General features: G+C 44.9%; 1 protein-coding gene across 3 annotated transcripts in view; it reads left to right on the top strand.

Moving 5' to 3' along the window:
• Nucleotides 1-27,013, top strand: part of TMEM108 (transmembrane protein 108) — a 282,268-nt gene that overhangs the window by 68,973 nt on the left and 186,282 nt on the right. Inside the window, exon 1 of one of the 3 annotated variants that reach the window (XM_068234492.1) lies at nt 25,820-25,840. The exons of the other annotated variants lie outside the window; for them this stretch is intronic. The gene's annotated coding sequence lies outside the window, so the exon portion shown is untranslated. Of the gene's footprint in view, nt 1-25,819; nt 25,841-27,013 lie in introns of those variants that run through there. 3 annotated transcript variants of the gene reach the window in all.

Below are 27,013 nucleotides of genomic sequence, written 5' to 3'. Positions count from 1 at the left end.
AAAAAAAAAATGAAATCTGTTTTCTTTCATTCTCTGCTAGTGTTAGATAAATAATGGGATCAGATAGCTTGCAGGACACATTATTTCAGTGTGTTTCAGGTTTAATAAATATCTCTATTTGCGTTAGTAGCTTTCTCAGGAAAGGAGCATCAGCCAATCCAGCATTGATAAATGATCCTTGGAGTAAACATTCTGACAAAAGAGTGCAGGTGAGAAAAACAGTCTAGTATCTACAAAAACCCCATTAAATCTATAAAAAATGGAAGATGTGAAATAAAATGTCCTGTAGCCAGTCAATCAGCTCAGTGAAATTTGGAACCAATGACAAGCAATCGAGGTGCTCCTCGGCTGATAGACTTGGAAAGTACACAATTCGCCATAATAAATGTCTTCCAAAGGCAAAAACAAAGGATATTGTGCTCTGTCTACAGTAAGCAGCCTGATAAATGTCAAATCAATTGTTGATGAAAAGCTTTTGACTGTATTTACTTTAGTCATTTACCATAAATGGAGTTGCTTAGAATAGAAGGCCGGTTACCTATTTGTCTACTGGCAGACATTTTATTTTTAGCATGTGCAGCATTTTCTGTGTCTTTGAAATGTCACACTTGCTGTGCTGATATCACTAGCTGGGTTTTAGGTAATCAAAATGCTTCTCTTTTTCATTTTAAATGACAAAAATATGTAGAGTTTGGTAAAGGTGGCTTTCTTTGCTTCGTTTTAAGCCTGGTACGGAGGAGCTTGCTGTGTACAACATCTGTTGACATTCAATTCTTGTTACTCTTTAACTTTGATGTTAATGAAAACTGCCACTATCATACAAGTTCGGAGACCCTGTTTGGGAAGCGTTCTTAGTTTGTTTATGTTCCTGAAATGTAAAAATGCAGCTTTTCTTGCTATATATGCCAACGCCAAGTGTAAAAATGCGATTTAATACAATAGGTCAGAGCCTCTAAAACTATTAACATGTATAAATGGTTGTTTAGGCACTGTTTTATATATGTTTACTGTTATATTGTTTTGTATGAAATATGTTGAAAAGGGGTATTGTAACAAAAGAAAGTAGCAATTTTTGCTAAATAAAACAAAAACAGGGAAAATACTAGCTGTATAAATTCTCCAGTGTAATCCTTATTCCCCCCGATCTGCCTGAAGCCATGATTGGCTGTTAGTCAGCAGGGAGGTGTGGCATATTGGCATTAGCTGACAGTGGAATCATGTACTCCCTTTATGCTCATGTGACTAAAGGGGGTGTGCTTCAGACTGCTTGTATGTGAGAAAGATGTGAGCAAGCAGCTATCAGTCCAGGAGCATCTATGAGCTGATCATTTCCTTTTTATTCAGCAAAACTAAAACTTTTTAAGAATAAATAATTTAAAATAATGTTCTGTGAAAAGCAGATAAAACTGTGGCCAGTGCGGGACTTCAATTCCCAATTGCATTTAAAGGACAACTAACCTAAAATATTATATATTATTTATTACGATGAAGGCTGCCATATTTATTTCCTTTTGAACAAAACCAGTTGCCTGGCATCCTGCTGATCTTCATGAAACACGCATGCATGAAACACGCACACGGCAAATGCAGTCAAACTTAAGTCAAACATCTGATCTGCATGCTTGTTCAGGGTTATATGGCTGCAAGCATTAGAGGCAGAGAATCAGTAAGACAGACAGGCAATTTGCATTGTTTAAAAGATAATACATATTGCAGCCTCCATATTCCTCTCAGGTCAGTTGTCCTTTAAAAGGAATTTTTAGAAGAGAGAAAAGTATGGATGTATTACATTTCTCTGAAATTGCAGTTAAATGAATGTCCAGTTGATCTTCTGAACTCAGTGTAGACAGCTGAAGTCAGTGGCATAGCCAAATCACTTTGCCCACCAGTACAAATATAGCAATGGCCCCTGTAATTGCCTGATTGTAGTAAACACATTTCCATAATTGTTCAGGTATAATCAACCCCCACCCCCTATGAAATTGTATAAGTGTAGTTAGTCCATCCCGTCCACCATATCTGCTCAGATGTAGTCACAGCATTATCTCTCTTGTAAATGATCTAGTGTAGTATCTTAACTGGAAAAAGTGTAGGAGTTTTGTCCAGGAAATTTTCGGACCCATATAGTCTAGCAAAAGAGAACGGCCTGTACTTCCTGCACTTTGTTCTTCTTTTTCTTTTCCCTTTAGCTGGGAAGCAGGAACTCATTCTGTTGCTATGAAGGGGGAAGGAGGGATAATGGCGCAGTGCACAATGGAGTTGGCGGAGTAAGTAGGAGAACAATAGGCTTGGCCTACGTTTAGCTGAGACAATCTGCCTCTCCGGATCTCATTGCAATGCTTTGGGAGGAATCAGTGGACCCCTGTAGCTGTATACATGCTAGATTTGTGGCAGATCTGGTGGTCAGACTTCACTATGAACTAATGACTCCTATGAATCCATGTTTGTTCTAGCTCAGTGACTCAGGAAATTCTAATCCAATAGATCATTATGGCATCCAGGCAAGTAACAATTTACGCAAAGAGAGTTAACAAGGGCATCCTCTGTATTTCTCCCAGTACAGGTTGTTTTTTAATGGAGAAACTTAGATATGTGAATATGTAGAGTTGTTTCTAGTCAGTTGTTATTGAAAAATAACCGCAAGGTAAACTATGTACAAGGTATTAATGGATCTGTAATATTAAAAGGTCAGAGATGCGCCTGTTTCATGGTGAGTTTCAATTATATATTTTTTGTAATAGATCTCCTGACTGCAGTTTTGTTAAATGGCTTGCATGGGAGAATGCCAGGAGGCTGAAGCATGTGTGCCAGCATGCTCAGTATTGCTCTTTTCTCAGCACATGCTGTATTTTAATATTCCAGGCATCTCTCCGATCTGTGCTGTAACTTCCAAAAGCTGCAGAGTGCATACCCGGTATTTGGCTGAGGGATATTTATGTTCCCACGTAGTTAATTAGAATGAAAGAGACACTAGTCAGTTAAGTTCACCCTTTTACAAAACACAGCAGTTTAGTTCCAAGGGCTTCCAGACCCAATCTTCCTGGGTAACTATGGCAATCAGGGGTGCTCGGATACCAATTTTTAAAATCCGTTTAAGAAGGGTACATTAGTTGAAATAGTTACACTACAATCTCTGTTACAGCAAGGCCCTAATGACACGTTCTCTTAAGGGGCTATGGCCGCCGATTGGCCCATGTGGTAAAGCAAGGTGTAAAAAACAAAGTGCACCTAGCAGAGGATGGTTTCGCTCCATCAACCTCTGGGTTATGGGCTCAGCACACTTCCAATGTGCCACTCTGCTGCCTTGCTTTACCACATGGGCCAATCGGCGGCCATAGCCCCTTAAGAGAAAGTGTCATTAGGGCCTTGCTGTAACATATATTGTAGTGTAACTATTTCAACTAATGTACCCTTCTTAAACTTGAAGATTGTATACAAATGTAAGCAGAGTGGAGCAGTGGAAGTGTGCTGGGCCCATAACCCAGAGGTTGATAGATCGAAACCATCCTCTGCTAGGCATGATTTAATTTTTGCACCTCGCTTTATAGCATGGGCAAAATGGTTTCCATAGCCCTGTAAGAGAAAGTGTAAGCTAAGACTACTTCTGGGCCTTTCTTGTAGTTGAAGAGATGAGTGAACTGTGACACCACACACAGAAAAAACAGCAAACAGAGAAGCTTCCCCATATTGGAGCATTGGATTTGGTAAAGTCTTAAGCCAATGTGTTGTAAGACACAAGTAAGCTTTAGGTTAGCAAGAATGGTTGCATGGCCACCTAGCTTTTCATCCTTCCCACCCTTGCCCTGGAATCTTCCAGACTTAAAATTCAGCATGTAGTGTTGGTGGTATAGTGTTGAGCATAGCTGCCTTCCAAGCAGTTGACCTGGGTTTGATTCCTGGCCAATGTATGTGAGCTTGCTTTTGACATACTACAAATCCCTGGAAAACAAGACAAAACAAAGGAGGAGGAGGAGGAGGAGGAAGAGGGAGAGAGAGAGAGAGAGAGAGAGAGAGAGAGAGAGAGAGAGAGAGAGAGAAAATGTGACAGCAGCGATCAAACCCCTCCAGCAGCATGTGCCCTTAGGGACAAAAAAAGGAGGTGAGTCCGATCGGTGGGCTCCTAAGCTGGGCTGTTCAGGAGGCTAAAAAGCCTGCACAGCCCAGTGCTGCAAATAACAGCCTGGTCTTTAGGAGAGTTTAACACTGCGGTCATCAAGTGGTTAAGACATGTTGAGCAATAATGATGTAACTTAAAGGAATATATAAAAATAGAGAGCATTTGTTTTAACACATTTGTGTTACTTACTGTATGTTGGCAGCTTGTAGCTGCTACAGTCTGATCTTGTCGGTGTACATGAAACACAATAGCTCTGTATCAGCACTAGGGTGACTGCAGTCATTAAAGTACTAGTTTAATATACAATCAAATGAAAAGATGAGCAAATCTACCTTTTAATCACCTTCAAAACAGAATCTCAGATGACATAACAATTGGGAATCATAAGAGACAAGCTGCTATGTACACTAGTCAATCACTGTTAGGCATGATAGAAGCAGAAATTACATTCCTATAAATATAGTACATAATAGTAAGACACGCAACGTGGAATTCTGGGAAAAAAATAAAATGGCCTTATTCAGCATTGTTCAGCTTAGGTTGTCACTGTGGCCACATTGACCTGGCAGAATGTGGTTACATCCTAACGGGGCAGAAATGCAGCTGGGCAGTGGAGAGAACCATAGACACTCTTCACATAAGCAGCTCCATTGACAAGAATAGGGTATATAGGACATTCCTGTACACATGCCGGCCATGTCATCTATTAAAAAAATGTCACCCGCTGCAATGCAGTGAAATGCCTGGTGAGCACATTCTTTTACCCATATACATGCATGAGTTGGATTAAAAAAAAAATAAAAATATATATATATATATATATATACATATATATATATACATATACATATATATATATACATACATATATATATATATATATATATATATATATATATATATATATATATATATATATATATATATATGATAAAAAAATATATATTAAAACATACCACATTTCCACAGTGTTGCAAAACTCTTAAGGTGCTGATACCTTCCTTCAGGACTCAGTAGGAGGGAATTCAATGGGGCATCATAATGTTATCTTATCAGCCAGCTCATGAGGTTGTGGCAAAACAGCCTCCCCACCCTTAGGCTAATTTCACACCAGGACGTTGCGTTAGAGGGGGCGTTAAGGTCGCATAACGTCCCCCTAACGGAACGCCTGGTGGTGCTGGATCTGGACGTCAGAGTGAGCCGCGTTGTGCAGCTCACTCTGGCGTCAGTGATGCCGTGATGCGCACTCTTGTGCGCATGCGGCATCACGTGGTCCCGCCGGCCAATCGCCGCACAGAGCGGCTGCTCCAGGAAGTAAACACTGCACGTCATAACGTGCAGTGAATATTAATTAGCCATGTGCCTGGCCGCTCTCCGCTCCTCCCCCACATTACTGAGCATGTGCAAGCAGTCTAACGCGGCTCAGCCGCGTCCAAAGTACTGCATGCAGTACGTTGTCTTGTGACGCAGCGTTACAATGTAACGCAACGTCCGCACTGTGAACAGCCCCATTGATTTTTCATTACTGTGCGGTGGGCTGCGTTACAGGCTGCTCTAACGTGCGCCTGTAACGTCCCACTGTGAAACCAGCCTTAAAGTGTAACTGTCGGCATAAAATAAAAAATTAAATCTTTATTTTTATCGGGTAAACAAGTAATAAGGATGCTAACCAGGCAATCCAAAAGTTAAAATCACTATTACTTTTCGTGTTGATAAATTATTATTCCCCAGTTTATTATTTGACTCTTATTTGGTACACACAAAATTTGGCAAACAAAAAGGAAGTTGCAGGGAATGCTGGGTTGTCCTTTTTTGCTTCTCCATTTCCCCTCAGACTTAACTAATGCAGTCTGATTGGCTGAAGCCTCTTTCCCTCCTGTTTTGCCCTCCCACACCTCTGTTCCTCTCTGATTGGCCAATATTTCTCATGCTGAGACAATGCACTTTCTATAGTGAAGGGCAGGCAAATCAGGCAGAGGAGAGTAGGTCAGGAAATGACATCAGGATTGGCTTCAAAATAGCCACACTTAAAATGGGAAATGCTAAGAATTATCTTCTCTTTTTTTACTGTAGAAAAATCACTAAAATCAAAATGTGGACAGTGCGATACATATGTTATGTAAGTAGAGCAAGTATTTATCTACTTATATATGTAGGGTTTTTTTCTGAGATAGTATGGATGACAGCTCCTCTTTTAATAAATAAAATTAGTTATTGTTGAAAGCTCACCTATTTACCACAAATGGTTAATAAAAATGAAAAAATGTCAGTGAAAAAAAATTTAAGGACCTAAAACATACCTTTTAGGCTTATTTGAACGTATCATTCAGGATTTCCATTGACCCAGATAAATGGGCCAATGGGAAGCATAACCCACTGGGAAGTGTAAATACGGAAGTGTAAATATCCCTATACCTGAGCTTCCAGTTAACTGACAGTGGAGAAACAATGGATGCAGACTAAAGTGGGGATTTTGGGTGAGAAGTAAGAAGAAGACAGATGTTTTTTAATCCTTCATGATAAATAGTTTGTGATCATAAATAGCCCCTTTTAACTATTTACCTGTGTTATTTACCTGTGTGGAGGTGGCTCTCTAGTCACCACCTTACTAAGCAGGTGCTAAGATAGCTTCATAAGTCTGGTGGGCATGCATGGTCAAGCCTCCATATCCAGACAGGACAACCAGAGGTACAACTACAAGCCCAGAGTTCTGCTTTAGGTCTTCATTGTACTGGTGACTACATATGGTCAATAAGCATATTATAATTCCAGCTTTATGCTATGGGCTGGTTGATAAAATGATTATTCAGATGCTTCAAATCATTTATTAAAGTCACAATTCCTATGCTGCTTCGTTAAATTTGTGCAAATTCAATCTATTTAATAAGATTGTTCATATTCTATGATAATTCCATGAAAGACCACCATTAGCAGGTTGAGAGTGAGATCCAAATGATGATACTTGTAGTTGACAGGGTGATTAGGGGAAGAGGAATTAACCAAATCTAGCAAATCCAAGCTACTGTAGTGCCACAGCCAAGAGATCATTAAAATAGACCCATAAGTAATATCAGAACACAGATTTTTATTACTCTACAGTAAATAGATTTGCTGTTTAATCTACAAATACCAGCAGATGAAGCCTGATTTCCTAACTTGAAAATACAGGGAGGGCTGCTGGCAGATGCTCTTAGAGCAATAAAAACAGCTATTCTGTGATACTGAGAAGGCAAGCACTTGAGTGAGATAATTGAATGCATTACTCACATCTTTAGATAGGAGTGAGAACGCAGGCACATCAGTTATAACATATCATTTGTTTTCACTGCGTTTAGACTCCAGGGACTTGTGGTCACATAGCAAGGCAGTGGTTTAAATGAATCTACTCTAGCTTCATAGCCTTGCTTATCTCAGTCACTGTTTCACTATATACGGCAGTGATGGCTCTAGAATGGGTGGATAATTTTAGATCTGTGTGGCCATTTACTACTGATTTATGTAATTTTCATAATTACATAACACTAACTCAGGCCTAGTGCACACCAGAGCGGTTCTGCTGCGGTTTGCGATCCGCTTGCGGGTGCGGATCCGCTAGGGTATTGTATTTCAATGGGCTGGTGCACACCAGAGCGGGAGGCGTTTTGCAGAAACGCATACTCTCGGGCTGCTGCAGATTTTGGATTGCGGATGCGTTTTTGCCTCAATGTTAAGTATAGGAAAAACGCAAACCGCTCTGAAAAACGGCACTTCAGAGCGGTTTGCCAGGCGTTTTTTGTTACAGTAGCTGTTCAGTAACAGCTTTACTGTAACAATACATGAAATCTACTACACCAAAAACGCTTCACAAAACCGCAAAATGCTAGCTGAAACGCTACAGAAAAAGAAGAAAAAGCGTTTCAAAATCTGCTAGCATTTTGCGGATCTGCTAGCGGTTTTTGGTGTGCACCAGGCCATACTGTGCATCCCATTAGAGAGTACATGTAACCCTTTATATCTGTTCTTCTGTCCTTCAGATCCTATAATACACAATTCTTCATTCTCTTACCCCACCCACTCTCCTTTTATACCTCTTGAAGCTTCAGAGCCCAGAACTTAACTGCTTCTTTTCCTATGAAGCTAATTAATATTCCAGTGACCATTCTAATGTTGTAATCCTAAAGGTTCAGCCAGTAGTTTGCATTGTTGGCGTGCTCCTTTGAATTATTTTGATTCTCGACATTGGGTAGTTATAATTTTGAGGAATTCTTGAATCAAAACTCCATTCCATATAAATAGCTGTAATCAAACAATTCAGATGGCAATAGGCAGTCCATGTGGACAGCATAGCAGAGGCATATCTAGAGGAGTGCAGGCATGGCTTGTGCCACTGGCGCCACAGCGCCATGGACGCCATGGCTGCCTCCTCCTTCCTCATGCTTCACCACCATACTGAAGGAATGCCTCTCAGGCATTAGTACCTGCTCTTATACTGGAGGACATCTCTCACTACCTATACTGGGGGGGTCTACTTATACTGGGATCACCTGCCAAATCTATACTGGGGGGCTACTTATACTGAGGGGAACCTCTCATTACATAACCTCTAATAAACTGAGGGACTGCTTATACTGGGGGATACCTCTTACCACTTATGCTAAAGAAGACTACTTATACTGGAGAGACATCTCTAACAACATATACTGGGAGGGCAACGTAAACATGGTTCTACTTATACTGGGTGAACTACCTCTGGCTACCTATACTAAGGTGCTACCACTGGTTACTTTTACTTGGGGCTTAACTCTGGCTTAACTCTGGCAACCTATACTGGGTAGAGTGACCAGATTTTTGTGGGTCCAACCTGGGACGGGGAGGGGGGCGGGGGGGGGGGGGGCAAACATTTCACCAGAAAAGAAACGCAATGCTGGCAAACATTTCATCAGAAAAGAAACGCAATGCGGGCAAACAGTGCGGCGAAAAACTTTGCGCAATGCGGCGAAAAGTAGGGAGGACTGAGGAGCGCGCAGCGACGAAGACTGGGGGGAGAGCACGCCGCGGCGAAAAAATGGGCATGGCCATGACATTGTATGGGCGGAGCTAACGTAATGATGTAACAGCGAGGCATAAGAAAGCAGTGTTTACGCCATGATGTGGCCAAACGAGACTTTGCATCATGGGTGTGTAGAAACTGTGTGATGCTAATAGTATACCGTAACCACAAAGCAGCAAACATAGCCATCTATGACCATTAAATAATAAATGCAGTAACAGTTACCCAGGACACCAGAAAATAAACGCAATAGGCAACATGTCAGCACAAAATAACCGCAATGCGGGCAACATGTCAGTATAAAATAAATGCAATGCGGGCAAACATGTCAGTATAAAATAAATGCAATGCGGGCAAACATGTCAGTATAAAATAAATGCAATGCAGGCAAACATGTCAGTACAAAATAAACGCAATGCGGGCAAACATGTCAGTACAAAATAAACGCAATGCGGGCAAACATGTCAGTACAAAATAAACGCAATGCGGGCAACATGTCAGTACAAAATAAACGCAATGCGGGCAACATTTCAGTACAAAATAAACGCAATGCGGGCAAACATTTCACCAGAAAGAAACGCAATGCGAGCAAACATTTCACCAGACAATAAACGCAATGCGGGCAAACATGTCAGTACAAAATAAACGCAATGTGGGCAAACATGTCAGTACAAAATAAACGCAATGCGGGCAACATGTCAGTACAAAATAAACGCAATGCGGGCAAACATTTCACCAGAAAATAAACTCAATGCGGGCAAACATTTCACCAGAAAATTAACGCAATGCGGGCAAACATTTCACCAGAAAAAAAACGCAATGCAGGCAAACATTTCACCAGAAAATTAACGCAATGCGGGCAAGCATTTCACCAGAAAAGAAACGCAATGCGGGCAAACATTTCACCAGAAAAGAAACGCAATGCGGGCAAACATTTCACCAGAAAAGAAACGCAATGCGGGCAAACATTTCACCAGAAAAGAAACGCAATGCGGGCAAACATTTCACCAGAAAAGAAACGCAATGCGGGCAAACATTTCATCAGAAAAGAAACGCAATGCGGGCAAACATTTCACCAGAAAAGAAACGCAATGCGGGCAAACATTTCACCAGAAAAGAAACGTAATGTGGGCAAACATTTTACCAGACAAGAAACGCAATGCGAGCAAACATTTCCCCAGAAAAGAAACGCAATGCGGGCAAACATTTCACCAGACAAGAAACGCAATGCGGGCAAAGTTCACCTGGAAAAAAAGCATTTACTCACCTGGCAGAAGTCTCCGGCCTCTGGCGCGCTCCTCCCGGGACAACCTTCCCCCTGCATATCTCCCGCGCTGACAGGGCTACGGCAAGATGGCGCCCGAAGCCCTGTACTGGAGACACAAATAGTCTCCAGTACAGGGCTTCAGCAGCCATCTTGCCGTAGCCCTGCTCGCCTGCCGGTGTCGGAACAGACACCGGAAGAGGAGGCTGGAGCGGGGCTGCAGGCAATGAACTGGCACGGCGTCTAGTTCATGAGGAGAGAGTGGCCAGAGTCCCGAGGCCGGGATGTCTCGCTGCTGAAAGCGGGACGTTTCCCAGGACCTCATTAAGCCTGGGACAGCGGACCCCGAACCCGGGACGCGTCCCGGGCAATCCGGGACGTCTGGTCACTCTAATACTGGGGAGACTTGTGTCATTGCAAGAAAAGCTGTTATTATGGGACAAGGTGGTCTGATGGGGGGAGGAGGGGCGCAATTTCAGTGTTTGCCATAGGCGCTATGTCACCCAGATATGCCCCTGCAGCATAGGTAGGTTGATGGGGAGAAGGAATGTGAAGAAGAGAAGATCCTGGATTGTAGAAGAGGAGCTGGCACGATTCAATATCTAATCAATATCTAATCAAGTGGAAGGGCTACGGCCAAGAAGAGAATTCCTGGGGGCCACAACAGAACATTCATGCACCAAGACTTGTGAAGGCCTTAAACAAAGCATATCCAGAGAAGCCGGCTCCAGAGGGCACTCAGAAGTTGCCTGGGGGGGGGGGGGGGGGAGGCAATGTCACACTGACCTCCAATACATTCCAGGGCCATGCATCTCTGTTGCTGTGGTGTCCTCCACCATCCTACCTGGGACTCAGCCATGTCTGCCTGGTTGCTGTCCTTCCTCATATGATGTCAGGCTCACTCCTGGGGCACATGCACATACCTGTCCCTCTTTTGTGCATGGTGTGAGGCAGAGTAACGGCACTTGCATCCAGTGCTACTTTGTCTTTACAGCCACAGTGTGTTGTTACAGTTCTATCACAATTCAGTCATGGTTCTGTCGGTCACCAGTCAGTCCTGTCAGCCACCAGTCAGTACCTTTCAGTCTCCCCTGCCATTACTACCCTTCAGTCCGTCCGTTCAGTCCTACCTTCCAGTCTATCCTGCCAGTACTTTCCACTGGTCAATTCCTTCAAGTCCTTCACATCTAGCCATTCTGCCAGTACTTGCCTCTGGTCACTTCCTCCCAGTCCCTCACTCCTTTCCATCCTGCCAGTACCTTCCTCTGGTTAGTCCTGACAGTGCTTCCTGATCGCCCATTTCACTTATACTTCCCCACACTGCAGAGTTTGCCCTCCTGTTCTTTCTGTCACTGGTGGGGTCGTGACCCAGGAGCCACTCGGCTGCAAAGTAGTCTGTCATCATCTGCTAAGGGTGATGGCCAATCATCCCTTGCAGGTGCTCTGGTGAAGACCTGTATTCACTTAGACCCCACTCCTTTGGAGTTCCCACACTAACCACTGGTGGTGAGATCAACAGGGGGGGCCGCTGAGCTGGAGGGGTAGCGGGTAGGACGGGGGTATTGGGCCTAGCGGTGGGGAGGGGGGTCGTCACTTCCTGCATCGCCGCCCACTGTATTCTAAGTGGACGGTGATGCAGGAAGTGATGTCAGTGGAGTGCACGCTGGAACGCGGATAAGGTGAGTCCTCCCCGCCCGTGCCTCTTACTATTGGGCATCGGCTGCTTCCTATTTAAGCTGGAGGGGAGCGCAGATCGGGGGACCCAGATGAGGGAGGGGGGGTCCGACCCCCCTCCCCACCACTAGGCCCAATACCCCCGTCCTGCCTGCTACCCCTCCGGCTCGGGGGCCGCCCCCCCCGGACGGGCGGGTGCCGCCCCTAGAAGTTTGCCGCCTGAGGCAAACGTTTCACCCCGCCTCATGAGCGGGCCGGCCCTGGGCAGTATTATGTTTAAAATGAAGATGTAACTCCGCTGCTGTATTCCTTTCTTTCATCTATTTATGGTTTCTCTTTTGATGCTATTAGACTGAAAACCCCAATTCCAAGAAAAGTATAATGTCATTACTTGTTCCAATAAAATATATGGAAATAAATGGATAATTCAATGACTACATATATCATTCTGTGGTTGCCTTTCCCTGTACATTCAAGTTGTGTGTTCATTTGGTTATGCTGGAAGGTCAGGGTCAAAAGGTATCCTTCAGTGAAAGGATGTATCATTCACAACCTCAGCAGAATCGTCATTTTTCCTACTTATTACAGCAGAACTGTGTTAGAGCTGTGTCTAGGCTGATTAATATGTCCTTCAGCAAGATGATCAGGCAAGACTACTGTACAAGCTGATAATTACACAGAGTCACTTGACACATGGAGCATGTCCAGGGGCGTAACTAGGCCCCACCGGGCCCCCCTGCAGATTTTCAGAGCGGGCCCCCCCCCCCCTGGGGCCCGCTCGGAGTTTTGTGGGTGCTGGAGGGGTGGCAGCATGAGGGGAAAGCCTTGCCCACAGTCGGCGGGGAGAGGGGTAGTTCCCCCCTCTCCCTCACCTCGGGGCTCTCCCCTCTGTGCTCCCCTCCAGCTCGTAAGTGTGTGGGGCTGTGGTGGGCAGCGGCGGGCAGATACATACCTGCTTCCGTGCGTTCCATCGGAGACTTCTCGCTCTAGCGGCTGACGTCACTTCCGGAAGTGACGTCAGCCGCTAGAGCGAGAAGTCTCCGATGGAACGCACGGAAGCAGGTATGTATCTGCCAGCCGCTCGCTGCCCACCACAGCCCCACACACTTACGAGCTGGAGGGGAGCACAGAGGGGAGAGCCCCGAGGTGAGGGAGAGGGGGGAACTACCCCTCTCCCCGCCGACTGTGGGCAAGGCTTTCCCCTCATGCTGCCACCCCTCCAGCACCCACAAAACGGCCCCGAGCGGGCCCCAGGGGGGGGGGCCGGGCCCCCCCGCGGGCGCAGGGGCTGCAGGGCCTATTGCTACGCCCCTGAGCATGTCATCTGATAAACTCAGTGTAGAGGATGGAAAATTGTTTTATATATTGAGCTGTCATTATATTTAACCCTTAGATACTGATAGATGCAAAACTGGTAAATCACTACAATAAAATACCCTTCTTCTTTCCCTGGTATGGATAGTTAATGCACAGTTATGTTAGGTGTAGTAAAGACATGGAATGGGACTGGACAGGAACAAGGAGGTCACTCTAACCTTTACAAATAGCTTCAAGCCAGTATAAGTATCGTAACACAATTCACATGCTGTGATCAATAAACAACCACACAAGAGTTGCCAGAAGCTAAAATGAAATTCCACTGTTGATAAATAAGAACAATCATTTCAGATCTCTATGTTACAAGTAATATCCTTGCAAATAAGTTTTATTGGTGTTATCTGCAGACACAGCTATTTGTATAGCTCAGCCTTCCTGCCAGAGCAGTGAATTTTGGGTTTGTCAGCTTTCTGAGTAGAACAGGTGGTGCTCATCCAGAGTTGCAGTGCAGTCTAATGTGTTTAGTTGACTACACATGCAGGAAGAGGAGAGTTCCTGGGACACTTGTAAAGATTACAGTAGTCCAAGTTCAGGTAGCACAAAGCCCCCCAACAAGGCAGTTGTGAAGCAAATGGCAGGTGCTGAACGCCACAAAAGTAAGAACAGGCAATGCAAGAAACAAAAGGGTGTGTATATATGCATGTCTAGCCTCTTCATCAGGTGAAATCATTATTTTATTGGGGAATATATCTCCAGACTTGTATGCACAGCATATGCATTTTTTATTTCATTCTGGTACATTTACAGGGCAGTCTGTAAAAGTCTAGGGCCGCAAACTGTAATGGAATATATGTATATGTACTTTATGTACTGTATATATATATATATATATATATATGCTTGTGTACCACTGATATATGTCATAACAATGCATGATGTTTTGTCTTGAAGGATTGGGGGGATTCAGATGAGGCCACTCTAATGATCCGATCTTTTTCAGCCAATCTTAACATTTCTATGTAATATAAGGGAACTGCCTAAATTATCCATTCATTGTGTTCACTCACTTTACCCTTCTACTACATAGATTTGGTAAAATTGGATGAAAAAGATTGAATCATTAGTGGCCATCTTAAATATTTCAAGGTAATAAAAGAAAAAAGTTAGATACTCATTAAGAGGAGGGATCCCTGGATACTTTTTTATTGGTTACAGTTGTCCTTTAAGGATGGTGTCTGGAGGATGTCCTAAAGACCCTTCCAGAAAATGACAAACATGCAGAGATGCCAGAGAACACAGGAGTTTTCTCTAGGAGAAGTCCAATTTTAAAGATACTGATTACTTGACCTGAAGAAGCTGGTCAAAGACCCACGAAACGTCATCTATTTTAAGAGTCTAATAAAATTATGTATTCTTTTATGGCTATAAAGTATTTATAGGATCCATTCAAAACCCCCACTGTTTGAATGAACACCATTATTATTGGGGCACCCCTGCCATCTCCATATTGTGTAAATATTAAGCATCATATGAGCAAAAAGTAACTCCCATAATCTATCGCTTCCACTTAGCGAATATGCAGTTCATCCTTTTATGTTCCTGAGGAGCCACACTGCCATCCAGAGCCACTTGTTTAAAGCATGTCTGTAGTCTTACAAGTTTACAGAGCCATACAATCCAACTTGTAGACAGCTGTTTTTATACTGTTTTGTTCTTCATTAGTGCAAGGCATGGATTGGTTTGGCTTTATAGAAGAACTTGGAAATAAAGCTGTGTAGAATCAGAACCACTGGTGTTTGTACTCCAAAAGGAATTAAAAACCCGCCCTAATAAAAAAATATACACTCACCTAAAGGATTATTAGGAACACCATTCTAATAAGGTGTTTGACCCCCTTTCTCCTCCAGAACTGCCTTAAATGTACGTGGCATTGATTCAACAAGGTGCTGAAAGCATTCTTTAGAAATGTTGGCCCATATTGATAGGATAGCATCTTGCAGTTGATGGACATTTGTGGGATGCACATCCAGGGCACGAAGCTCTCGTTCCATCACATCCCAAAGATGCTCTATTGGGTTGAGATCTGGTGACTGTGGGGGCTATTTTAGTACAGTGAACTCATTGTCATGTTCAAGAAACCAATTTGAAATGATTCAAACTTTGTGACATGGTGCATTATCCTGCTGGAAGTAGCCATCAGAGGATGGGTACATGGTGGTCATGAAGGGATGGACATGGTCATAAACAATGCTCAGGTAGCCCGTGGCATTTAAACGATGCCCAATTGGCACTAAGGGGCCTAAAGTGTGCCAAGAAAACATCCCCTACTCCATTACACCACCACCACCAGCCTGCACAATGGTAACAAGGCATGATGGATCCATGTTCTCATTCTGTTTATGCCAAATTCTGACATTTTTCTTCAACTGTCCAATTTTGGTGAGCTCATGCAAATTGTAGCCTCTTTTTCCTATTTGTAGTGGAGATGAGTGGTACCCGGTGGGGTCTTTTGCTGTTGTAGCCCATCCGCCTCAAGGTTGTGCATGCTGTGGCTTCACAAATGCTTTGCTGCATACCTCGGTTGTAATGAGTGGTGATTTCAGTCAACGTTGCTCTTCTATCAGCTTGAATCAGTCGGGCTATTCTCCTCTGACCTCTAGCATCAACAAGGCATTTTCGCCCACAAGACTGCCGCATACTGGATGTTTTTCCTTTTTCACGCCATTCTTTGTAAACCCTAGAAATGGTTGTGCGTGAATATCCCAGTTACTGAGCAGATTGTGAAATACTCAGACCGGCCCATCTGGCACCAACAACCATGCCACGCTCAAAATTGCTTAAATCACCTTTCTTTCCCATTCTGACATTCAGTTTGGAGGTCAAGGGATTGTCTTCACCAGGACCACACCCCTAAATGCATTGGAGCAACTGCCATGTGATTGGTTGATTAGATAACTGCATTAATGAGAAATTGAACAGGTGTTCCTAATAATCCTTTAGATGAGTGTATACTAGACACAACTTTGCCTCACAGAACAGAAGGTACTTGTAAATATTTTGTTTTACGCGAGCAAAACATTACTTACTATTTTTGTAGCAGTGCTTTCCTGCCTGTGACAGTATCTTTCATTTACCCTATAGCCTGTAAAGCTACCAGCGCTTCTAACTGCGAGTCAGGCAAAAACAGCTCTGGAAATTTGAACGCAGGCTGTGTTACCATAAGCTGTAATGTGAATTACGGCTATACCTGTGCTCAGTCAGTCATTTGGGTGCAGTCCAAAGACGGAGCCCAAATTATGATAAAAACAGTGTAATTTGGCCGGCAGCAATAGCTGGCAGCTGAATTATATGTTACCCGAGTCCATGGCAGTCTGGAGGGGGCAAAGTAATTGTGAGGAAACGCGGAAGAGCCGCCGTCTCTCACAATGAGGCGGCTGTTTCCGCGTTCAGCAGCGCGTCACAACGCGGAAAAACCGCCGCATGCCGCTTAGGCAGAGCGGCGGAATCCGCATTGGTAACGGCGGAATCCGCATCAGAGGCGGCCCCCGCACTCGATACATTGCATGACAGTACTGGTGTGGCTGGGACTGATAGTCCACCAAGATTCAGACTTACACGCGCGCGAGCACAGAGGCAGAGTTTAAATAGCAGTTAGAAGGGTGTCGGCTGACCAGCTGGGTCAGCTGACAAATTCCACTGCTCTCATTGGACCAGCAATTAGGGAGGTCCTGGAAAGGTCCTAGAGTATATATACTGCTGGTTGTTCACTTGCTCTTTGTCTGGCGTGCGATCACATATGTGGGAGCACCCAGATCCGTAGTCAGATCCGCAAGTGTGCCGGGACCAGCTGGAGCTGTAATCCTACACTTAGCTAGATTCTGTTGATAGCTAAAGTACTAGTTTGATTGTATTTATTTGTTATGACTTTTGCCTGCCTTGACTACCCTTTTGAACTCTGATCTTGTACCTCGATATTTCTGATACTCTGTTGCCGAACCCCGGCTCGTTCCTTGACTCTGCTTCTGCCTCCTGATTTTGTACCCCGATATTTCTGATACCCCGTTGCTGAACCCTGCCTGTGCTTTGACTCCGCCTTTGCCTCCTGATCTTGTACTTTATCTGTCCGTGTGTGTACGACCTGGTTTGTCCGACCTCGAGAACCGACCTTACTGTTAGAGGCGGTTCCTCGTTCTGTTAAGTGACCCTTCCGCCAGAGGGTTACTTTCAGTATATCCTTCCCGCTGGCAGCCTGACTCCTCCCGCCTTGGAGAGCTCAGGTTTGCGGAAGGAATCTGTACAGTACGCCTTACTGTACTGAGGCCCTGTCCTCTAAGTGTTACTGTTACACCAAAACACTACACTCTACTCAGGTGAACAGAGGTTAGCTAGTATATCGGATTATCAGTGATACTGCAGATCACGTATAATCTGGTATACACCTGTATTCCCAGTGGTTCTGCAGATCACTGGTAATCAGATCCTCTCTGTGCTTCACCGATCGTTACAGAACGCCAGACCAAAAAACAGATGGAATCACGCGCTGATCCTCTGACTGTGCTTGCCACTTCGGTGGACAGTATCCATCAAGCACTGGGCCAGCACAAAGCCTTAATCGATGCCCTATCAGGCTCAGTGCGAACACTCCAGACGTCAGTTGATTCAGTGCGATCCCCTCCTAGTGACGACATTCGCATGCCTGTACCTGATAAATTTTCCGGCCACAAATCTGACTTTCGGAATTTCAGGAGTAGAGTGTTATCGTATTTCGAATTGAGACCCCGATCCTCGGGGACTGAGACCCAACGGGTCACCTTTATTAAAACTTTGCTGGCTGGTGACTCCCAGTCATGGGCATACAACCTGCCTTCTACCAATATTGCCCTGACCTCGGTGGAGGAATTCTTTAAGGCCATGGCCATAATTTATGACGACCCTGACCTTGCCGCGTCCTCTGAGCGGAAGCTCAAACTTTTGCGGCAAGGCAGAGGTTCGGTCGAGGATTATGCGGCAGAGTTCCGTAGGTGGTCAGTCACCGCTAGATTCGATAACTTTGCTCTGATGTATTACTTCCTGTCTGGGTTGTCGGAGGAAGTCTCTGATCTAATGTTAACTGTACCCGAGCCCAAGACAGTCGATGAGGCCATATCATCGGCCATTCGAGTTGATCGTAGGTTACGCCATCAGAAGCAGGTTAGGGGTAGTCACCGCGTCAGGGTGACATCCTACGCGGCACCATCCGCTACACCCCTAGTAACACCTTCTCCGCCTGTCTCACCCTCTCCGGCCTTGCCTCCGCCCGAACCAATGCAGATTGGTCGTTCGAAGTTGACCCAGGTGGAGCGACGGCGGAGAATGACGGAACAGCTGTGCCTGTATTGTGCAGCAGCAGGGCATAGGGTGCGAAACTGCCCTAACAAGTCGGGAAACGAGTTTGCCTAGGAATAGTGGGGGGTGACACCCTAGGCACACAATTTTCACCCCTTAAAGAGAAAAAATTGCTTCTCCCCTGTACTATCACATGGGAGAATAAGTCCGTAGCCACTGAAGCGTTTGTTGATTCTGGCTCAGCGGCTAATTTTATGGATCTTGAATTTGCTCAGGAGTTGGGTATTCCCCTCACTCCAGTGAGTCCCCCCATTCAGGTCACGGCAGTAGACGATTCCCCTCTGCAACGGGATCGCCCACTGTCACAGACCCCGGAGGTGAAGGTCGCCATAGGGGTACTGCATGGGGAACAGTTACGATTTTTTGTGTTACGCATGTCTACCTCCACTATTATCTTAGGCATGCTGTGGCTGCAAATCCATTCTCCGCACATAGACTGGGCTACGGGTCAGGTAACCAGATGGTCCGATCATTGTCACCAACGGTGTTTAGGGAAGGTGACATTGGGTCGGACCAAGATTCTTGTGGAAGGGGTTCCCGAAGAGTATGCAGAGTTCTCTGATGTATTTTGTCCTAAGTCTGCTGATCAGTTACCCCCTCATCGCCCGTTCGATTGCCCCATTGATCTCCGTGCTGGTTGTATGCCTCCTAGGGGTCACCTGTATAACTTGTCCGGTCCAGAGAAGATGGCTATGCAGGAATACATTCGTGATAACTTAGCCAAGGGGTTCATCCGGCCCTCCCGGTCGCCTGCTGGGGCCGGTTTCTTTTTCGTTAAAAAGAAAGACGGGGGTCTCCGACCTTGTATTGATTATCGGGGCCTCAATAAGATCACGATAAAAAATCGCTATCTGTTACCCTTGATAGACGATTTATTTACGCAAGTCACAGCCGCAAAGATCTTCTCTAAATTGGATCTGAGGGGGGCATACAATCTAATCCGCATCAGAGAGGGTGATGAGTGGAAGACGGCCTTCAACACACCCGACGGGCATTACGAGTACCTAGTGATGCCCTTCGGGTTGTGCAATGCGCCAGCCGTCTTCCAAGAATTAATCAATGAGGTATTCCGGGAGGTTTTGGGTAGATTCGTGTTGGTATACCTCGATGACATACTAATTTATTCCAATAACCTCTCCGAACACAGGGTTCACGTAAAATTTGTCCTAAACAAATTAAGACAGAATAGGCTCTACGCGAAGGTGGAAAAGTGTATATTTGAAGTGACCACGGTCACGTTTCTGGGATACGTAATTTCCACCTCGGGCCTCTCAATGGATCCTGCCAAGGTCACAGCCGTGTTGGAGTGGCCACAGCCAGTGGGGTTGAAGGCCCTGCAGAGATTTTTGGGGTTCGCGAACTATTACAGGAGGTTCATTAAGGGATACTCCACTTTAGTTGCCCCCCTTACCAGTCTCACGAAAAAAGGGGCGGATACCAACCACTGGTCTCCTGAAGCCGTGGCGGCATTTGCTTTATTGAAAAAATTATTTTGCTCAGCACCAATTTTGAGGCATGTTGACACGTCCTTTCCCTTCATTGTGGAGGTTGATGCCTCAGAAGTTGGGGTGGGGGCGGTGCTGTCGCAACGGTCTGGGTTGCAGGGCAGATTACACCCATGTGCTTATTTTTCCCGCAGGTTTTCACCTGCAGAAAAAAATTATGATATAGGCAACCGGGAACTTCTGGCTATTAAGTTGGCATTTGAGGAGTGGCGCCACTGGTTAGAGGGGGCAGAACACACGATCACAGTTTACACCGACCATAAGAACTTGGAATACATCGAGGGGGCGAAGAGATTGAGTCCCCGTCAGGCCCGATGGTCTTTGTTTTTTACAAGGTTTAGGTTTATAATCACGTACACCCCAGGCAGCAAAAACGTCAAGGCAGATGCCCTCTCCAGGTGTTTTGAACCAGAAACGGCACAGCCACCCGCTCCTGAGTCTATCATCCCGCGGGAACTAGTGTTAGCCGCAACAGAGACTTGGGAGGATCGGACGGAGGTTTTGAGTCCATTTCAGCAGGACGTTCCTGAGGGAAAACCCGAAGGGGTTATGTTTATCCCTTTGCCCTTTCGTTTACAAATCCTGCACCTCTTTCACGTCCATAAGAATGCTGGTCATCCTGGAGCTGCTAGAACGCAGGATCTGATTGCCAGGTGTGCTTGGTGGCCTTCTTTGGCAACAGATTGCAAAGAGTATGTCAGGGAGTGTGCGGTCTGTGCCAAGAGTAAACCCTCCCGGCTGGCATCTGTAGGTAAGCTGCAGCCTTTGCCCACCCCAAGTGAGCCATGGACCCACTTGTCCATGGATTTTGTGGGAGAATTGCCCAGGCCTGAAGGAATGTTGGTCATTTGGGTGGTAGTCGACCGTTTTAGCAAGATGGCCCATTTTGTGCCCCTGAAAGGACTCCCCTCGGCTCAGGAACTGGCCGAGTTGTTCATCATTCACGTCTTCCGGCTGCATGGCATTCCGGAAGACATTGTGTCGGATAGGGGAGTCCAATTTGTCTCTGGTTTCTGGAGGGCATTTTGCCGCCAAATGGGCATGAAGTTGTCTTTTTCGTCAGGCTACCACCCACAGACTAATGGGCAGACGGAACGTATCAACCAGTCTTTGGAACAATTCCTAAGATGTTACGTTGCGGAAGCACAGACTGACTGGGTAAAATTTTTGCCCTTTGCGGAATTTGCACAAAATAATTTGAAGAATTCCTCATCTGGGTTCTCTCCATTCCAGATTGTGACAGGGAGATCACCCAAATTTTCCCCTTTTCCAGTCGTGTCATCCCCATTTCCAGCACTGGAGGATTGGCAGAGATCACTTAGGGACAATTGGGGAATTGTTAAGGGGAATTTGCAGAAGGCGTTCCAGAGTCAGAAGGGTCAAGCAGACAAAAGACGATCCGTGGAATAGAAGTTTCAGCCAGGGGAGTTAGTCTGGGTGTCCACACGTCACTTGACCCTGAAGCAGCCTTCTACCAAACTGGGTCCCAGGTTTGTGTGTCCATTCCCAGTGACTAAAAGAATCAATAACGTGACTTACGCCATTGATCTTCCTGCCAGCATGCGGGGCGTAAGGTCGTTTCATGTGTCCCTACTCAAACCTGCGGTCCAGGTGGGTTCCGCTCCTCCTCCCCCTGTGTTGGTAGATGACCAACCTGAATATGAGGTGGAAAAGATTTTAGATTCACGTGTTGTGCAAAACTCAGTACAATATCTCGTACACTGGAAAGGGTACGGCATTGAGGAGAGGCAATGGGTACCGGGGACGCGCATGCATGCAGACGCATTAAGGAGAGAACTTCATGCCTCACATCCAGAGAAACCTGGTGGGAGTTGTCCGGAGTCCACTCCTCGGGGGGGGGGTACTGTGAGGAAACGCGGAAGAGCCGCCGTCTCTCACAATGAGGCGGCTGTTTCCGCGTTCAGCAGCGCGTCACAACGCGGAAAAACCGCCGCATGCCGCTTAGGCAGAGCGGCGGAATCCGCATTGGTAACGGCGGAATCCGCATCAGAGGCGGCCCCCGCACTAGATACATTGCATGACAGTACTGGTGTGGCTGGGACTGATAGTCCACCAAGATTTAGACTTACGCGCGCGAGCACAGAGGCAGAGTTTAAATAGCAGTTAGAAGGGTGTCGGCTGACCAGCTGGGTCAGCTGACAAATTCCACTGCTCTCATTGGACCAGCAATTAGGGAGGTCCTGGAAAGGTCCTAGAGTATATATACTGCTGGTTGTTCACTTGCTCTTTGTCTGGCGTGCGATCACATATGTGGGAGCACCCAGATCCGTAGTCAGATCCGCAAGTGTGCCGGGACCAGCTGGAGCTGTAATCCTACACTTAGCTAGATTCTGTTGATAGCTAAAGTACTAGTTTGATTGTATTTATTTGTTATGACTTTTGCCTGCCTTGACTACCCTTTTGAACTCTGATCTTGTACCTCGATATTTCTGATACTCTGTTGCCGAACCCCGGCTCGTTCCTTGACTCTGCTTCTGCCTCCTGATTTTGTACCCCGATATTTCTGATACCCCGTTGCTGAACCCTGCCTGTACTTTGACTCCGCCTTTGCCTCCTGATCTTGTACTTTATCTGTCCGTGTGTGTACGACCTGGTTTGTCCGACCTCGAGAACCGACCTTACTGTTAGAGGCGGTTCCTCGTTCTGTTAAGTGACCCTTCCGCCAGAGGGTTACTTTCAGTATATCCTTCCCGCTGGCAGCCTGACTCCTCCCGCCTTGGAGAGCTCAGGTTTGCGGAAGGAATCTGTACAGTACGCCTTACTGTACTGAGGCCCTGTCCTCTAAGTGTTACTGTTACACCAAAACACTACACTCTACTCAGGTGAACAGAGGTTAGCTAGTATATCGGATTATCAGTGATACTGCAGATCACGTATAATCTGGTATACATCTGTATTCCCAGTGGTTCTGCAGATCACTGGTAATCAGATCCTCTCTGTGCTTCACCGATCGTTACAGTAATTAATGTTGTCGGACTTTTGCAGGAGAAGGGTGAGCCATTTTTCAGCTTTACCCTGTGCCCAAATTTCCCAATGTCCTTGTCAGGATCTCTCCTGTAGCATGTTCTGTCGGTTGCAGTGGAACTGCAACCGAGCAGTTTTGACGTATTTGCTTGCATTCGGTTGCGCATTTGCAATAAGTCTCATTGTCAATTGCAATCACTCTGCAGTTCAGAGCAGCTCAGGATGCTGTCATGACTCCTCCTTTTGCTTGTTGCAGTTGAACTGCAGCCAGATAGCCCTGGATTTCCTACATGCATGTTTTTGCAAATTATTGCATGTATTTGTTATGAGAGTCCTTCAGTTAGCAGCTTGTAATCAAGCTGGCTCAGGATTGAGTAATTACCATTCAGCTGTGTGGGAATTTTCATGCCTGCATCCATTGGCTGATGTCTACATAAAAGTCTGCCTCCCATTTCAGACTCGGCCCGACATAGCGTTCAGCTCCCTGAGTTGTTGCTGGGTCATTCATGTGAATTGTATATTGCATTGTTTAAACTTGCTTCTTGCTTGGACGTTTGCTGTATCCGCAGGGATACCGTAAAGTCTTTCTGATCCTGATAGCTAGGATTCTGCCAGCACCACGTTGGTGACTGGTAGTATTCCTTCTTGCCTTGTTCCTGAGGACGTAACAAAAGCAGCAGTTTCCATTAGTTGCGCTCCTGTTCGTCTAGTCTATGTCAGTGTGTTGTGAATGTTGCCGTCGCTGGGGCAGTGACTAGATTGGCAAAGCATTCCATCTGTCTATCTGTTGTTTGTCTTGTTAATTGTTATTACTTGTGCTTTAGCTAGTTTCTTGATAAATATATATGCAGATCTGCGAATATATATTTATCCGTTAGTTGAGCCATTTGTTATTTTTCTGATTTAATGTGTATGACCTTAGCCTATTACTCTGATTTTGTCTAGTCCACTGTACCACTGCCATCTGAACTATCGTGTATGACCCAAGCCTGTCACGACTACGTCTGTTGTGTATTGTATCACATAGCATCTAGTGTGATAGACAGCCCAGAGCTGCAGTTGCTCTGGGCAATCTTTCTCCCTTGTTCATTAGTCTTGTGTTTATCTGTGTAGCCTCTTCCATTACCCAGCTACATAGTCTTGAGCACACACGCTGACTCAGAAAGTATACCCCCCCCCCAGCATTACAGTCCTAATTACATGTATACCGATACCTGGGCCCTGTCTACATTTCACCAAACCCTCTCCACACCTCAAACCCAATCCCAAAATAATGTTCTGTTTATATGCTTTAATAATAGCATCTTTTTCCTTACTGTATGTGACGCAAGTTTTGGGAAGGTGGCTTTGCCTATTACCATTTCTCTGTATTTCCTCCAGTTGAAGCTTTTGTTCTAATGAAGCTGTAACTCTGAATAAAACATCCGCTTCAAAATGAGCACTTAACTTCTAAAACAAATGTACTTCCACATAACAGGTTATTCGAAAGGGCTTCATCAATGGTTCAATCTTATTCATACAGTTCATAATTCAAAATGTCATTAAGAGTTTTCTTGTCATTTTTTTTATTATTATTATTATTTATTTATTTTGTGTTATTGCTTTTTGTCAATTGCTAGAATTGCTTGGGGAAAACTAATTAAATCAGTAGAACAGGACTGTGATGTGACTTATAAAATCTTGAAAAGACCTTCAAAACACGTTTCAAGCATTGTTAAAGAAAATCTGTATTGTTAAAATCGCTCAAAAGTAAACATACCAGTGCGTTAGGGGACATCTCCTATTACCCTCTGTCAAAATTTCGACGCTCCTCGCCGCATTAAAAGTGGTTAAAAACAGTTTTAAAAAGTTTGTTTGTAAACAAACAAAATGGCCACCAAAACAGGAAGTAGGTTGATGTACAGTATGTCCACACATAGAAAAATACATCCATACACAAGCAGGCTGTATACAGCATTCCTTTTGAATCTCAAGAGATCATTTGTGTGTTTCTTTCCCCCATGCACTGAAGTTTCAGGCTGCTCTTTTCTTCCTGCAAACAGCTTTGCCCTTGTATGTAATTCTTCAGTATGTGAAAGCCGAGCCAGCTCAGAGGACGATTTATCCAGCTTGTAAAAGATAAGAGAGAAGAGAGAAGCTGCTCTAATCTAAATAACACACAGGCAGTGTGCAGAGAGGGGCCTGGAAGGGTGAGTTCATAGCAGAACCACAACACTGAAGAACTTGGCAGCCTTCCAGACACAGGCCGACAAGTCTGACAGGGGAAAGATACATTGATTTATTACAGAGACTGTGATAGTATAAAGTGCTGCAGTTAGCCAGAACACATTAGAATAGCTTTTGGAACTTGTAGGATGATAAAAAACAGGATGCAATTTTTGTTACGGAGTCTCTTTAACAAAATGCAGAGTCACAGGAAGAATGAAAGTGTTTTTTCCAATGTGTGTGTTATGTGTAATGTGTATTTGCAGATCCATCCATCAAATCGTTCTGAATTACATGGAAACAAAGCTTTTTCCAATCGCATGGCTTTGTTTTACATAGGAACAGCTGTATGAAAGCAGGTCAGTGTGATTTCCTCAAATAACATGTGTTCCAAAAAGTGAATCAAATCACCTGCATTGGGGACAAGGGATGGTCAATGGGATGAAAATGATTCCAAGTTTCTGCAGGGTTATGCAAATTTTGTGTGGAAATTTAGGCGGCTTGAAAATGGCCTAATCAAATTCTATCTTAGCAGGATTCGAATGGGCCATTTTCAAGCTGCATTAATTTGCATTATTCTGCATGAACTCAGAATTATTTGCATCTCATTGACCATCCCTAGTGACTGGTGCGTTGCTAGCCCCAAAGATCAGTGGATCTATTCTGGGGTGCCCCGGATGTCCCCCAGGCAGAGTCAACTATGTTGACACAATGGCAGGCATGCTGGGAGCTGCGGTGCATTAATTGGAGGCATGCTGCCAATTTTGTTGGGCAGGCCTCCTTTGACCGCTGGTAATTTCATGTAAGTTTGGCTCCACCCAAGACCATTCCCACATTCTGGTGCATGGCCACACCTATTTTCAGGCTAGAGTGCCCAAAACAATGCCATTTTTAAAGGATACCATAGCTGAGAACAATAGGAGAAACGGGTGGGGGGGGGGGGGGTTGTCACCAGAGTCGGGCATCACTGCGTAATTGTGGCATCATGTGCAGAGCACTGCTGGACGCGCGGTCGCACGCTGTAGAACGCACGCAGCTAGTGATGCCGAACTCCGGAGTCCTCATTGGGATCTTGAGGCTTTCCTCTTTAATTAGTAAGTAGCAGATTTTGAACCCGAGCTTTGGCTCGAGTTTGCTTTAAGTCTACTGCTTGCTAATGCCGGAGTACAGAGCCATGCCTTGCAGCTATGTAATCTCTATGGTCATACATAGTATCATAGCTTTACATGTATCAACAAAAAAGTCAACTTGCTATTTTTTGGGGCAAATTTAAATCTAAATAGTAATTTCTTCCTTCATTAAAATAACATTGCATCTTTGCATTGAGAGACCTGAGAGACTCTTCATTTGTTTATGGTTCCCATTTTCCTCACCCAAAAAAAAAAAAAAAAAAAAAAAAAAAAAAATGATCTTGTTGAATCTGAAAACAATTTTATTCCCTGAGCAGCGAGCACAAATCATAACAATAAATGTGATCCGAGTAATCTCAAAAGTAAAATGCCACAAAATGTTAGTTACCTGTCTTTATGCTG

This window comes from Hyperolius riggenbachi, chromosome 5 (genome assembly GCF_040937935.1).
Source record: "Hyperolius riggenbachi isolate aHypRig1 chromosome 5, aHypRig1.pri, whole genome shotgun sequence".
Taxonomy (NCBI): Eukaryota; Metazoa; Chordata; class Amphibia; order Anura; family Hyperoliidae; genus Hyperolius; species Hyperolius riggenbachi.
This window is presented reverse-complemented; position numbering and strand designations above follow the sequence as displayed.